This window comes from Haliaeetus albicilla, chromosome 5, assembly GCF_947461875.1.
Source record: "Haliaeetus albicilla chromosome 5, bHalAlb1.1, whole genome shotgun sequence".
In the NCBI taxonomy this organism is placed as follows: domain Eukaryota; kingdom Metazoa; phylum Chordata; class Aves; order Accipitriformes; family Accipitridae; genus Haliaeetus; species Haliaeetus albicilla.
Genome location: NC_091487.1, coordinates 46,022,165 through 46,036,472, shown reverse-complemented (window position 1 = coordinate 46,036,472; position 14,308 = coordinate 46,022,165). Strand labels below are relative to the sequence as shown.

Below are 14,308 nucleotides of genomic sequence, written 5' to 3'. Positions count from 1 at the left end.
TAATGAATGCATTAGTGCTAATTCAGTGACATTCAGATAGAAGATGCCAAGGATTTGAAAACGTACTTACATTAATGTAACCTGACACACTGACAATTTAGAGGATGTTTTCTATTAGCCCCTGCGTTTTCAAAGGGGAACCTCCACCTCCTCCTTCTCCCGCGATTCTTTTCTCCTTAATCCGTTTTCTGAGCATCCCAGGGGCTGCGCAGATCAATCACCATACGCAGGCAATTCCCACTCCCTGACACAGCTCTCAGTGACGGGCAGTGCCTACGTGCAGTCAAAAGAAGGGTTTTTTCCTCCAAAAAAATCCTTTTTCTTCGCAGGCTCCTTTCAGTATCCGTTCCCTCGCTCAGCCCTTCAGCATACTGCACTCAATTTTGATAGCTACTGATTCGCGGTGCAAAGAAACCTCACCGGTGCCACGCTAATGATAGCTCAATCTCTCCCCACCTCCACAAGCTCTTCCCCCAGCATCTCCGCTTCCCTCCCAGCGCCTGGAGAGAAGAGGAGCTCTGCAGCACAGAGCGGAGGGGAGACAACCACACGCACGACGATGCTGCAGCAGCCAGAGCTCCGCACCCACCCAGGGAGGTCCACGGGGCTGCAAGAGGGCAACCAGACCCCGTTCCCCGCAGGCACCTGAAGTTGACTTGACCGCAGTTTTGGCAAGAGGCTGCCAAGTGGCTGAGGGGTCCTATCCTGCCTGTCTGCGAGGACGCGGCTGCCCAGGTCCCATTGCTTAGCCGGACATTGTTTCGGTGGCATCGTCACCCGCGGTGCAGCCTTTTCCCTGACAAAGCATTGCTGCTCGAATTAAAGAGGTGGTACTACGCTACCTCTTACTCCAAGGGTTTGAGGGCAATTCCGATCTGCGAGCGGAGGAAGAGAAAACGAACCAGAAGCAAGCCAGGAGAACGGGTGAAAGGTTCATATGTTTAAGCTGGCCGCAAGTTTTATTCAGCTCTATCACGTTCCCAGTATGCCTGAGACAAGTCAACATCTCGAGCCCGCTTTGATTTGTTACGCCAAAGAGTTAACCAAAGGCGCAGTGGATGTATGTCCTTTCTAACAGCCTAAGAGGGCACTTGCCGTGCCTAAGCATCTTTCACAGACCACAGGCTGAGAACCACTAGTAAATACGAAGCAGCAGCACTGTCCCTTTACAATAGTGGGCTCCCCCGGGATGGAAGGTCTCCAGCACTGCAGCAGCACAGAGGGGTCCATGCATGGAAGGGGCACCCAGCACAGCAGTACCTGGATCTCAGCACCCCACAGCATTTCTCTTGCAAGGCCCCGACAGCCGTAATGCGTTTGCCCAGCTCTTCTGCTGTTTCTCCAGCCTCTGGTGGTCCTGTCTCTTTGCTGGTGAGGACGGTGCCAGGTCCATAGCACTGCTCTGGACCCCCTACCTGCTCAGCCACAGAGACAGCGAGAAAGCCTGGGCTCAAACAGATGGGTAGGGCAGAGAAGAGGTGATGGATGCACGGGTCAGAGCAGTCATACAAAGAGCAAGACCAGCCAGAAAGGGAAAGATAACTTTCCACATACGACTTTCAACCAGCCAGCCATCTCTTCCCTTTTCTTGTCCGCAAGGCTCACCAACAAAGTATCTCAGTGTCTCACAATCTTACCTTACTGCAGCCCTGCACCTTCAGGATAGACGATATCGCTGCTTTGGAAACACCTGTAGATTAAGGACAGGAGCCACAGAGATACTAAGTACCTTGGCTCTTCCAAACAGTAGGCTGTTGCCTAACTGAGTGGGACCCAAGACTCCTTTTCCCCCCCCACACATGAAGGCTGAGTCTGCCCACTTTTACATGCATAAAATCTCTTGGTAAACAACTTCAGATACTTCAGGACTCTGAAATCCTGACGGATGAGGCAAACCCCCTGCGTCTAACCCAACCACACACCCAAGAGCCACAAAGCATCTTTGTGCATCCTATCAAACAGCCTAATAAGCTTCCCCAAGAAGCCCATGGTGGAACAAACAGACCCTGAGCCAGAACTCCCCACGTCCCGGGTGACTACCAAGGTACAGTGACATTCCGGCAATGTGCGCTCGCAGCCCACGAAGCCAACCATATCCTGGGCTGCATCAGAAGAAGTGTGACCAGCAGGTCAAGGGAGGGGATTCTGCCCCTCTGCTCCGCTCTGGTGAGACCCCACCTGCAGTACTGCATCCAGCTCTGGGGTCCTCAGAACAGGAAAGACATGGACCTGTTGGAGTGGGTCCAGAGGAGGGTCACAGAAGTGGTCAGAGGGATGGAACACCTCTCCTATGAGGAAAGGCTGAGAGAGTTGGGGCTGTTCAGCCTGGAGAAGAGAAGGCTCCAGGGACACCTTCTTGCAGCCTTTCAATACTTCAAGGGGGCTTGTAAGAAAGATGGGGACAGACTTTTTAGTAGGGCCTGTAGCAACAGGACAAGGGGTAATGGTTTTAAACTAAAAGATTCAGACTAGATATAAGGAAGAAACTTTTTTACAATGAAGGTGGTAAAACACTGGCACAGGTTGCCCAGGGAGGTGGTGGATGCCCCATCCCTGGAAACATTCAAGGTCAGGTCAGACAGGGCTCTGAGCAACCTGGTCTGGTTGAGGATGTCCCTGCTCGTTGCAGGGGGTTTGGACTAGATCACCCTTAAAGGTCCCTTCCCACCCAAACTATTCTACGATTCTACTCTATGATTCATGCTGTATTTCTGCAAATGCACATCCCAAACCCATGGTGACTGAATCAGCTCCCTGACTACATTTCTATCGAGAACAGACAATCTAGATGATTAGGACCTCTCTGCCACCAGCCAGCTGCAGCAGTCCATCACCATCCCCATGTCCCAGTGGATTTCTTCCACGCCAGCTGCAGCACACAGCTTTGCATGCTCTGGGCTAGCAACACATCTGAAAACAACAGAATAATTTGCATTTTTCTGCTGGGAGGAATATACTGCAATCTATGCCCTGGATGAGGGGTGTAAGTTCTCCACCCTACAGAAGATAAACTCTCCCAAAGCAGTTTCTGCAGGCTGGGAAGCCTCAGAGACCTGCAGGGAATGAAATCTGATCAAGCCAAAAATAACCTGATGCTCAGGCAGTAAAAGCAATTAGCACTCAGCCACCACAGCAGCATAATGTGGCTGCTGCTCCCTCTCAGTCTGGCACAGTCTGTACACCTAAGCAATGGGGATGTTACAGGTGAGAAATCTGAAGTAAGTCGGGTACGCAGGACTCCCTTCCCACGTAAACACCAGCCCTGTCAGTACAGAAGGCTCTCTGCAACACCAGTAGGAAACATCTCTTGCCAGAGGTTCATCCCCAACTTTGCCACAGCCCTGATGCTTCCTTAGCAACTCCAACAGGCACAGGGACACTGCGTCCTCCTTAGGGAAAACCCACCAACCTAGATGGTAGATCTGCTGCCCCTACACACAATGAAAACGCAAAGCAAAATCTAACTAGAATCTAAAGCCTAACACGGCTCCAGCGACCGCCAACACGATGGATGCGGCCAGCATCACCACGCAGCAGGGGACAACCTACTGGGGAGGTAACAGTTAATTTGCATTACTTACCCTGTCACCACTGCAGGAGGAAAAGGACATCCAAACCCTGCTCAGCCTTTCCCACGCACCCTGAATTCTCCCCTTCGCCTGCTTTAGGGCTGCATCCCCTCCTTGATGCGGCCCTTCTCCCTGTGGCCATAAAAACATCCCAGCCCCAAGCAGCACCGTGATCGGGAGCCAAGCCACACCATCTGGGAGGTATTGCCCAGCTCAAGGATTTTATTGCCCACAGGTTTCAAATTTCCTTTTGCAGGGAGCACGGGAAAGTTTCTTTCCGTGTTACGCAGCAATCAAAAGCCGCGAAGCCGATTCCCCCGAACAAGATAAAAAGGCCCTGTTGCTCTACCAGTTTCTCAAACAGGAGCTATAATTAAACACAGCAACCACGCTCCTGCCGGCCTGCTAACCACCACCACCTGCAGCAACGTGCCAACCCCTCTCCACGGCGAGCCAGGGCACCTGAGCATCACGTCGCGGGGAGAAATCCTTGCTTGCCCCCCTCGCAGGAGCTGGCAGGATGGTCTGCGACACACCGAACACGCTCGGTCAGGCACCCAGCACGGCTACGGCGACCGGCACGCACGACACCCCACTGGTGCCCGGTCGGACCCCCGGCCCCACGGCGAGCGGCTGGGTGGGCTCCCAACACGGGGGACAAACAGACTTGACGTTTTGTCCACCACACGTATGCACACACCCCGCCTCCCCAAAATACAAGCTTGGCCACACCATCCAGCTTTCTCAAGTAGCCCGTCCCTTGCTCCCGAGGAGTGTTTTGGCTGCAAATACAAAGGACGCAAGAGCCACAGCCAGCACCCAGCCCCTCGCCTTCACCCCGGATGACCACCAGCCAGCATTCAAGTTTCCCAGGGAGCTGGGAGGATAGAGAGGGAAGGAAATGAGACTTATTGGGATCAGGTGCTGTTTTTCTTTAAGGGCTTTAAAAGAGAAGGATTCCTCTTTGATTTCCCAGCTGCCTTAGACAGGTGTTTGTGGGAGACAGTCCCAGAAGCTTAGCGGGCCATCTGTCCTGCAGATGATTTCTACGGGGAAACATTAGAAGGAAAAATAAAACCCATATGCACACACACACAAATAAAAACCCCACCAAACCCCAAGTAAATCAATCCTTGCTACTGGAAAAGAGCAGCTTTAAAAAGCCAGGAAAGCCCTGCAACCAAACAGGGTAATTAAGGTTGGTTTTACAGAAACTCTGATGCAACTCAGTATTTCATCTCCTCTGCCTCGCACCTGAGGAATGACACAGGCTCAAAGAAACTCGATGGGAAGTAAGCCCGGGACGAGGGAGAAACCCAGACACACGCTGCTTATCCGCAACACCACTGAAAACTGGATTATTACAGTAAAGCAGGGCTTCTTGGCACTTCTTCCCCCAACAACCTCAAACCTCCCCAGATTTTCTTTCCACTGTGCCCCCAAGCACTTGACAATTTCCACTCACAAGCCCTCCAGGAAGCCGATGCTCTTTATTCCCAACAATTCTCCAGCTCTGTCCCTTTCCAGAACTCAAAAGGAAATTGCAAGAAATTTGGGAGATTCGGTCCCCTCAGCCAAACATACACAAGCACAACGTCCCTCTTTATACTGTCACCGAGATGGTGATTTCAAAGCCATTCTTGATGGATTCTCCCCTAGAAGAAGATGAACTACATCTCGAGCAACATTATTTCCTTATCTGCAGTCCAGTAACTTGCCCAGAAAAACGCAACTGCAATTTATGAACTACCAACATGTCTTACAACCATGAAATGGAAGATGAAACAAATAAGGCTGTGCCGCTCTGGCAATCCAAAAGCAGGTTCCTGACCTGTTTCATGGGTCGATTTGCAGCCCCAGCACCATCCCATTTTTTTTCTTCCATTTTTGTAGAAAACAAAGGGTTCCTCTCCTCCCATAGTCTGTCATGATATGACCAGATGTGCGGTCTAGGCACACACAAAGGGGAGGAAAAAGGGCAGACGAATAAATTTGCATTAAGCAGGGAGATTGCCTTTTGGTCTAGCCAGGACATTTCCTGAGTCCCAGGCACAATGGCACTCACAGGACTCGTGCCTCTCGTTCTGCAAGCAACAATATTTGCTTCTACGACAGAGAAGTCAAGTAAATCAGGCCTGATACGAAACGGCTCGAGTGACCATCAGTCAACAGCTGAGTTGTCACCAACCCTATGTTATAGAGCATTTCCCATATTACACGGTCATATCCACCTCCTGTAAGAGCATGTTATTTATATAAATATATATAACTAATAATAAATTATATATTAATAAATCAAGTAGATATCATTTTTCTATAAATATACAAATGAAAACTATGGTTTGATTTGTGTGGACTTACTTTGGGTCTGGCTGCACAGTGCTGGTCTCTTGAGCCTGGTTAGTGAAGACAATTCAGGTTGCCAGACCAGACGAGTATTTTGGCGTTCACCTGTATTTTTAGTCTCAGGGGAGAGAGAAGCCACAGGGAGCAGTTTGTCCCCTACTCCCTGCTGGGAGATGTCAGTAAGAGCCTTGACTCCTGCTTCTAGGTTAACCATTTACTGTGCTAGAGACCGACCTTTCATCTCTCAGCCCTGGACTACCACCCTACACACCGCTTGAACCCACCACCTGCAGCTCGGGAACACGTTCTCACTTCCTCCCGAAATAATTTGCCAATATTAAGCCCTGCTTATTTGCATGCAATTACAGCTCCAGGTTTATCACTCCCTCGTGGCTCCTTAGCCTCGAAATAAGCACAGACACGCAGACGGGCTCGGGGAGCTGCTCAGCAGAAGGCCTCCCAGCAAAACACATACTTTGACTACTTGGTAGCCTATCCCCAAGTGGCAAAAATCTCCCTCTGACATCTAGCGGTTTCTATAGCAACAGGTTAATGCTAAAAATGGTAGATGCAAAATTCCCCATGTTGGGCAAACAGGAGCTAGGAGGACAGATTTAGAAGAGTGAAACTTCTGAATAGCTGCTGACAGAGCTAGTACAGGCTTCGCTAATTCACGAGTCAGTGGCAAAGCGTCTTAAAAGAAATTCCTAGCAGTCCGCTGGCGGGGCAGCTGGTGGTACGTAGGGACGTGTCTCTGGACCACCAGCCTGCAGCATCCCCAGGTATCCCTCTCTCCTGCAACAAAGCACTTGGAAGCGAAAACAGCTATTTTCAGGAACAGAACTACAGTCCAGCATCCAGAAGAGCAAGCCAAAACACTAGATCATAGGTTTGGCAGCGTTGCTGCCCCCCGCTCCATGCGACCAAGACGGCGTTACTGAACCTCTCACACCTCAGTTTTCCAAGCTGTCTATGAAAAGCAAACTTACCGTCTAAGCTCACACGGCTTACGCTCAGCAGGTACAGCATTTCGAAGGTGACTGCCCAGCACCGTACCCCACCAGTGCCGGCTTGCGATACCCCGTGCCGCGGGGGACGGCTACGGACCCCCGTGCAGCACTGGGCTCATTACACACGACGTGTCAGAGGCAGAAACGTCCTTCCCGGGCTGAGTAACAACCAGCTTAGCAAGACGTCATTTTTTTTTTTTCTGCCCGTCTCCATTCCCCGCTGGCAGGAGAAAACACTGTGGCAACCTTGGGGTGAACCTCACATCGCTACCGCCTTCGCGCACGCCAAAAAGCTCTCGGAAGATCCTCCCGGCCAGATTAAAGCCGTATGTGTAAAACCAAAGCAGCCACAGCTCCGTGCGGAGGAAGGCAGGGCGATGGCTTTGGCCAGCGTGGTTCTCGGGTCGAACAGCCCTGAGGAACCCACAGGTTTCACCACAAACGCTGCACCCACCCGCGGCCCCCCCCAGGAGCCGATACAAACCTGACTTTGCTTTTATTTCCTGCTAAGTCAGGGGAAAAGACTCTGCGCGTGCACGCATGTGCCTGTGTGTGCACGTTTGTTTATGCATGAGCTGTCAACCCCCAAATTATGCACTGATCAACAAGGCTCTTTGAATTCCCCGACTGTGAAGTGCGTGACATTTAATCTCAACCTTCCTTTTGGATTTCATAATGTGCATTATCAGCAACGGGTATTCAGCGCACAAGTACCCTTCAGAAAGATTTCATCAGAAAAAGGAAATGATATAAAGGAGATTGAAGAAGACAATGCTTCTGATGGGCAAGAGGTTCTCCGGCTTCCACAAAAGGCCAGTGTCTGTGTACTGTGAGGATCACACACAGAGACCGTCTGTCCCCAGCACAGAATAAAAGCCTTTCACAGGTGGAGAGAGGTGGGGCTTGGAAGTGTCAAGTATAACATGAACCTATAGCTCTCCTCACCTCCCTCTTTTTGGCTCCCTGGGAAACAGGCAGGGTGAGCCATAGCCGAGAAGTGCCTATTTTAGGACAGATGCCTCATCTCCTGCAACGGCTTACCTCTTTCCACAGACCACAGGACGAGCCCAGAAGATGAGTGAGACCAGGTTTTTGATTGCTTTTATATGGCTAGGCAAGACAAATTCTTGATCCTTGCAGTTAACTTTTCACTACCCAATCCTAGGCAAACACTGAACCGCTTTTGCCCATTTTGCAGCGTGGATTTACACTTTGGGATTATAAAAAAGCTAGACAACAACCTGCAAAGAAAGGGGCTCCCTTCTCTTCTGCTGGGCACAGAGAAGCTGTGTCCTAAGTAGACCTGCTCTTACTAGTCACAGCCACAGAGGACGCACATCAGCCTACGGAACTAAAGCAAGATTTCTCTTTTTATAGCAGAGAGGAGACAAAGGGGTGGACAGCAGAGTGTGGCATCAATAGGCTTGGTGATGGGGGATATCTGAGAAAAACAGAGGTCCCACAGTCAAGGAGCTCTCTCCCCATCTCACCTGGTGCATGCGAGAGAAGCCTTAGGAAAGAAAGGATAAAGGCATTACTGACTAGTCCTTCTCCTTGCCAAATTACACACTGCCTCCCTACCTTTGGTTGACTCCTGTACCCAGGGAGGAAGAGGTAACAGGGATGCCCAAGAACCCAAGTGCTAGTGGCATCGGCATTGACAAATCAGGTTCTCCAGTAACCACGGAACACGCAGAGTCGCCCCATGTCTCATCTCTGCTATCAAGGGTTGTTTAAGGACCCTCCCTTACTTTGACAATTTTAAGTCTCAGACACTCGAATGCAACGAGCTCCAGGAATATCAGCATCATGCAACACCAGCATGCGTATGTATACACACGCATAGCGCTTTACTCGTGTGCGTGTGTGTATATATACATCTCTATCAGCAAGCATACAGCACAGCCTCCTGCTTAGAAGCGCTCATGACACAGAAGCGTCAGGTTTTAGTCAACGCTTTCCCCATTACCTTACCTGTAATGTCATTCCCATGCAGCTGTGGCTCTGGGGATTGCAGGCTGGTCTCTTCTCCCCCACGTTCTTTGCAAGCACCAACGAAAGGCACTTGATTTGCATGGTGACGTGGAGCAGGGAATAAATTGGCTGGAGGAGATAGGCTCAAGTGCTTTATTATTCCTCCATCCATCAACCCTCAATCCATCCTACTTGTCCAGAGATTTAAACAGGGGACGTTGGCACGGCTCACGGAAGGGACTTGTTGAACTCGTGATGTACAGCACCTGGGTTTTTGCCAGCAGACAAGGCAAGAACACATTCATACGCCCCAATGAGCAAACGGGTGCACTGGGCAGGGCAACGGGGGAGGAGGGTGAGAGGATGCTCTATAGGCGCCTGCTGTTCAGAAGCACGCCAGATCTGTGGCCAGCACTTACGGAGACTCCACCGGCAATGCTGGTATTAAAGGCAACTAAATTTTATTCTCACTTACCATGAAAACAACCTGGGAATGCGCAGACAGATGGTCTGAATTCTTCAATCCTGTTCAGTGTAGCCTTTGACTCCTGGCAGATTTCCACTTTCTGTGAAGCAATGTTTGGGCGCTCTTTATTGCTATTAAGCAGTTTCTACAGTAACTTTCTTTCCTAGGCCACAAAGAAAACGTTGGTGAAAAGCCAATACCACCCAGCTCCTCCGGACTCAGTATTGCAGTTTTTGAGTCTCCCTCTCCCCTCTACGAGGAGGCAGCTCGCATTTCTACCTCCTCGGAATACACCGAGCACCTATCACGAATGATGTGCCAGGCAGCCAAAATTAAATGTCCAACAGAAGGGTGCATGTCGTGCATAGCAAGGCAGGGCGAGACAGGCTGAATTAAAGGCACCTTTTTGGCCGTAAGGAAGATGGGTTAGGAAGCACGGCATGCACAGGCTGACCTCGGGAAACCGCCTTGCTCTTTGTCACAGCCATCTGCATCTTCAACAGGCCCAGCTGTGAGCCCAGAAAGAGACCGCGGCATCCAACAAGGGCTGGAGTGATTTTAGGGCTCAGCAGTGGCATTCCTGAAATAACCTCTGTCAGCTGGAAAAGCTTCTCAAGCCTTTCCGTGACCACAAACAACCGGAGACCAGAGGTTTGTATTTCGCTCATGAGATGGCACCGCGACAAAAGAGCACTTCTGCTGCCATCGCGGGTTACTGAATGAACGGGTACTCGGACAAAAACACCGGCTGAGTCACCCACAGAGTTTCCTGAAGACTTGCGGGTTGTCTCTATAGGTCTCTTGTTCGGCTGCTGACACGGCCTCAAACTGTTTACTTTCTCAACCCAGGCAGGATACACTAAAACCGAGACGGCTGCAAGCCTTTGTGTGCGGCTCTGCCTGCACCTGCCTTCCTCCTGCCCCTCTGGGCTGAGCAGTAGAAGTGCTGCCTGTTTTTAATAAGAAAAGGAGGGATTTCTCTCCTGGACGCGGCAGCAGGCAGCTGCAAAGGGGACTACGCACTAATCTCCCTATAAAACATGGAGTCCCTTCAAACAAAGAATTAGGTTGCCGGTGGTCAGTATTATCTGACACTCCTGCGTGCGCATCTCCTGCTCCATCATCTCATACTGCTAATGCCACTCCCCAGGAGACCGGACTACCGAATCACTGATTTATTTCTAACTGGTTTTCTCTCCATGCTCTCCTCAGCACCTTTGACTTAAATTATCTTAATCCAAATCCCCAACAAAAACTTCTAGGAAGCCCGGCAGCAATGGAGCCAGCTACCAGTCCCGATGCTCAAGCTTCTGATTTTGGCCCCATAGGTTCGGAAAGTGAGCACACGGTTTGCGACCGCCAGCATCTGCAAAAGCCTCTCACCTTTAGCACTAAACCCAGCTACAATCATTTTCACCATTTCCCTGTTTTGGCGACAGATCTCTCTTCCCTCCTCCCCACAACCACAGTGGCGGTCAGTATAAATCTAGATTACTGCCTTCTTACAGACTCTCTTTGTGGCTTTGGACATCCCTTTGGGTCCTTGGCTTTGCCCTGTAAGATGAGCTGGGTAAAGCAGAGTAGACGGGTTCAACCAAGGTCTGGTATAGGTGAGTCAGGTACAGCCTAGGCAAGGATTTCCCCATCAAAACCAATGCACAAATGCGCTCAGTAAACTCCTATTTTGCATACAGAGAGATAGAAAGACAACTGAAACACGCCCCCCTCACAGGATGAGGGTGAGAAATATACCCACGTTGGGAAACCCAGAGGGGAACTTTGCCGCTGGGGTTCTGTCAGAGCCCTGGGAGCCCGAGCCGGGGGGCTAGCGTGGGCTCCTGCGTGGCGGGTCGTCCAGCAAGAACCCTGCACATCTCCGAGCCTCGTTTTCTCCATCTGTCATCCGGGGCAGCCACACTAACCAGCACCACAGATGGGCACTGAAGCACGCTGAAATCCATTAACCCTTGCAGATGACAAAGGGCTTCACAAACAGAAGAAACCCAAGACGACCAGAAAGTCATTTATGTTTTCCTTTCATGTCTGAACCTTCAAACTGTCTTTGGTTATAGCTGCATTTGTCTTTGTGAATATCTTTTAGCATCTTGAGCAAGAACTCTTCAAAAACGGACTGAACTTGTACTAGCCTGCAATCTCCAGGACAGAATCAAACCCATATTTTCCAAAGGAAAGGCGGAAGCAATGTGACCAGGGAACACCTGGTCACCTCTTAAGTGTTGTTTTTCCTGGTCTGGAGAAAGTCCCAATGTATTTGGGGGGCCAGCATTGGGTCTTTTCCTCCCAAGACTTGTTTTCACGTTCTTACGTCAAAAAAACCCGACAAAACCCAGAAGATCTACTTTCTAAAAATAATGTCCCAACAGTGCCAAGGTCATCGAGCCGTTCCCCCTGGCGCCAGGCCAGGAGCACAACGTAAACAATCTCAACATCTTTCTGGCGCACATGTGCTTCCCCCCCGCCCCGTGCCAGGGGAAGGCTCGAAACCAAAACCGTAGCACTAAGAAGACATGCCCCCACTTCGTTGGTCTCTTCTCCCTTTTTGCCAGCTCAGAAGAACCCCCAGCTGCACCCAGGTCGACCCGCAGCCTCCTGGGCAGCCCGGTGGCATGGCAGCCCGTCCCGCCTGCAGCAGAGGGAGATACTCTCCGTGTCGTGACAGCATTTAGCAGTTCTCCTTAGGAATTTGGGTATTGATTGGATGACGTTATTACCGAACACAGAGCAAGGAACAGATCACGATCTCGACAGCTCCAAGGGATGTTTGTAACCAGCACGTGGAACGATCCCTCCCAGTCCCATCCCCTACTGTTAAACTCTTTGACCTTCAAGAGCTGCGGGACAAGTGAACGCCAGCTGCAGCTGTACTCTGGGCATTCTGCACACTTCGGCACTCGATGCTCACCGAGAACAATAGAAAAACATTTCTCTCTGGATTAGGCCCCAGCCTCCGAGCAGCTCCAAATGGACAGCAGATCTCAGGGCTGAGCATCTCTGCGGTTTATGCTCCCACCGATCAATGGCCCCCCCGACCTCCCTGCCCCGCCCCGATGCAAGTCTCCGGAGACACTCTTCTGCCCATATCTCTCTACAATAAATCCTCGCTACAAGCCCGCAAGCAGAAAGGATAAATTTCCCTCGAGACTATACAGCAGACATCATCTCTTCAGCCTCCTGGTTGGGACAAAGCACCAGAGAAGAGCTCCCTTGACCTTGCTCTGCGCAGCAGACAAAGAACAAGAACACACAGACACATTCAAAAGCAACCAAATTCCACTTTTCCCAGCCGCCACCAGTACCTATCCCCTTTCTGGTGAGGGCACCAAGACACCGCAGGTTCACAGCGTCCCTCGCAAACCGCTGTGCGTGCATCAGGTGTATTTATGCAACCCAGCTGAGATATGGTTAGGGCTAGTCGAGGCGACTTCATTCCGAGTCTTAGGATCTTGTTTATTTTTTGGTTTTCGCCAAAACCTTTTCTAAGAAAACTTCCTCCCAGGGGGGACTCCCGTGCCTGAAGTGTAACTACTGTTTATTTGTTTAAAAAACACTTTCCTCACCCACAGGCCCTGAACATCATTATTCAGCAGACTCTGCTTTAGCGCAGACAGAGTTACTAAGCAAGTTATTTATGCCAAGCCCAGAATAGCCAGTGCTCTTGCATACTCTGTAGTTTCTCATGGCTCAGCTGTACTGGTGGTAGCCCTAATGTCAACATGGCTTTGGTTGTTGCTGGCATTTATAACTCCCAGCCTCTGCAGACAGAGGAGGTGGATTAAATGGTACCCGTTTAGTCGCTCGCAGCTCCGGCTTTGCTGGCCCTGTCTCTCGGCCAGCTGCAAGAGGGACGGGGACATTGCTCAGGTAAGGGAAAAGCTCGGTGGACTCCAACTCCAGGCAGAGCTGGGGCAGGGCAAGGAGCAGGTATGGAATGAGGTGCCGCTTCTCCCTCAGCCTCGTTTGCTCACTTGGAGCTGTACTCACCTGGAAAAACCTAAGAGCTGCCGCTGCTGCTCTAGACGGAGCAGCGTACCTGCTCGGCTGGGACAGCCGGGCCCCGCAAAGCGGCACAGCGGACATCTCGGCGTGTGCGGGGATGCGCCAGTGCCCAGGCAGGGATGCAGGACCCGCTGCGAGCTGGCTCGCCTCACCTTCCCCTTCTGCCATGGCAGGGGGTCTGTCCCGTCTCCTCTCCCCACGTCTCCCACCCCGCTCAGCTATGGAGGTCCTGCGACGCTCAGCGATATAAGCAGGGGGAGGAGGTAAGGGCGCGTTAGGACGGCACGGCGTAAAACCCAAGCACCGGTGGCAAAGCACCCGTTTGGGGACCGTGGTCCTCCTGTCGCTCTTCCCGAGTGGAAAAGGATGGGAGCTTCCAGGAAAGAAGCGACACGGGAGCCCAGCCTTTGAGTGGAGCGACAGCCAGGAGAAAGCCCCTCGCCACGAAGCTCCCAGCCGTGGGACCCACCTCGCGGGGCGGCGTGGCTACTGGGTGTCGTCCCCCCCCGGTAACCCACCACTTTTCCCACCGGGATGCAGGGCTCCACCACCCCTTCCTCCACCCTTCCCACCCGGACCACGCACGACCGGGACGGAGACGGTCCCACCGTGTCCGTCCATCCATCCTTCCACCCGCGCTGATTCCGGGGAGACCTCTCCGAAGGGGGGACGCACACACCCACAGCAGTGGGGACCGGACGGCGACTGCCACCCCCCCCACGCCACCCGTGTCCCTCCGGAGGGACGCGCACGGTACTCACCGCCCTAAAGCACATCCCACCGCCACGGGGGGGTCCCCAGGGCTCGCTGCGGCTGCCCCATAGACAAAACAATCCGGGAAAGGGGGGGTGTTTGGCGGGGGGGGGGTGGGCTGCCGGCCGGCGCCGCGCAACCCGCCAGACTGAAGCCGGCCCCTCCGCTGCACC

General features: G+C 51.9%; 1 protein-coding gene across 4 annotated transcripts in view; it reads right to left on the bottom strand.

Moving 5' to 3' along the window:
- Positions 1-14,308, bottom strand: part of TP53I11 (tumor protein p53 inducible protein 11) — a 25,740-nt gene extending 11,432 nt beyond the window's left edge. For 2 of the 4 annotated variants that reach the window (XM_069784655.1, XM_069784659.1), the window contains exon 1: positions 14,144-14,308. The gene's annotated coding sequence lies outside the window, so the exon portion shown is untranslated. Of the gene's footprint in view, positions 1-70; positions 434-9,374; positions 9,529-14,143 lie in introns of those variants that run through there. The other 2 variants (XM_069784656.1, XM_069784657.1) reach the window with 2 other exon arrangements.